The sequence below is a fragment of the Corylus avellana genome, chromosome ca1 (genome assembly GCF_901000735.1).
Source record: "Corylus avellana chromosome ca1, CavTom2PMs-1.0".
Taxonomy (NCBI): domain Eukaryota; kingdom Viridiplantae; phylum Streptophyta; class Magnoliopsida; order Fagales; family Betulaceae; genus Corylus; species Corylus avellana.
Window position 1 is genome coordinate 33,739,358 of NC_081541.1, and position 2,030 is coordinate 33,741,387.

Sequence of the window (2,030 nt, forward strand, 5' to 3'; positions counted from 1 at the left end):
TTTAAAGAGTAATGACAAATTATACCTTCTAAACTAACATGACAGGTCTATACATGTACATAAATTTTTGCACAGCTTCATAAATTTTTGGCATGAACACCATGAAACTTGGTCACCGCACTAGTTACCTTTATATTTTTCTTCTTTTCTATTTTGCCTGATTACAGAATTATCTTTATATATATTTTTCTTATTATCTTTATATTTCCAAAGATTGTGGGCCATATGCCAAAATATTTGTTTTATTATGAGAAAGACAAGTTACACAATTATCACCACAATATTGTCTAATCTTCTTTGATAACCTTTATTCAATGTTCACTCCAAGCCAATTTGGAGGAAATTTCCTCCAAAACCTCGGAAACAGATCATCTCAATTTCATTTGAAATTGTGTATCCATTTAGTACATTTAGGAGCGCAAACTAGTCCAAAAAATTTGCCCTTAAAAAGAAAATGACAATCTTGCCCCCCTAAATCAAATAAATGAATACTATCTATTTTGTTTGAAATAGAAAGGATTATTTTCCACCTCAATAAGTGACATAACTGACTTGTGTCATTCAACATCTTTAAATTTATCAAAAATTAATGTTTAGATTCTAGGGTTAGTAGAATGACAATAAATGGCTCTAAAAAATATTAAAAAATAGCCAAGTAGATTGACAGAAATTTTCTCCAAACCAGTTTGGAGAAAATTTCTGTCCATATAAAAATGTTATTTTGCAAATTCTCATCATTTTTTCAGCATGTTCAGCAAATGTGGCATGCTTAATTAATTTTGATTTTTTTAATTTTTTTAATTAAGATTAATCTAAAGATAAATTGAAAAGTTTGCACCTTCTCCAAGATTTATTCTTCTTTTTTTATAAGAGTTACAATATAGTTTGTATATATTAATTTTATTGTTAATGTAAAAATATAAGAGACATATAATATTCAAACTCTTTTTCTATAAATAGAATTTTGTATACGATCAAAGAAGCTTGGTTACCCCATCGCACCAATATAGTTTCTATCAACAAAGCTAGAATTCATACGGCATTGTTTGGTGTAAGCCTCCATTTAGCGTGTGGCGTTCCAAACTTGGGCATCCATCTTCGTCAGTTGTGCTTTAAAGTTAGTATTCTTAAAAAATTTCAAAGCTTTTCAATTAGAGAAGAAAAAAAAAGCAAAAATTAATACTAGAAAAATTCCCTGCAGGTGGAGTTAATTGCTAGAGAAAAAATCGTGTTAAGTCTTTAAACATGATCACTAGTGGCTGGGTCCTACCACACGACGAAGAAATGTCCCACATCGTTTGGATTGGCTGAGTGGTGAATATGGTAGCAAAAAAATTAGAGCTTAATTAGATGTCTTTTTGGCCGCAGCTTTCTAAAAAATGAGAGGAAATTAGCTCTTCTAAATTAAGATTTTTTTTTTTTTTTTTTCCTTATAATTGGAGTTGGTCATTGTACACGGCTTTAGCACTCCCAACATGCAAATTTAAGAAGTCAAGATTGCCCTTCATATAGCTATGAGTACAATCATTTCGCAAGGGCAAGATTAACGTACCTTTCACCACTCATTAGCCACAATCCAGGCAATCCGCAGCAAAATCTCTTGTAGGGCCAATTTTGTGATTTGCAAAGTGGACAGCTTTTAACGTTGTGTTTGAAAGCATTCTTAATATAAATTCATCTATTAGATTTATAAACTCATGTGGACCACATACAAATTTAATGGTGGATTCATTCATTTACTATGGAAATAATTAAAAGGTGATTGGAAAAAAAAAATGAATTGTATCATTTCTCTTCCCAATATTTCTCCAATTCTCTCTTCCATTAGGATTAACAGTGAACAAGACCCCATTTGTAACTTTTTCCAAGTTTCCCTTGTATATTTGCTCATAAAAAATAAAAAGGAAAAACTTCACAAAAGACCCCTGAATTGCACATTTTGAAAAGACTCCCAAATTTCAAAAATTCTCAATTTCATCTCTCGAACTTTTCAATTTGATGCAATTTACCCTCCTCCATTAATTCTTTTT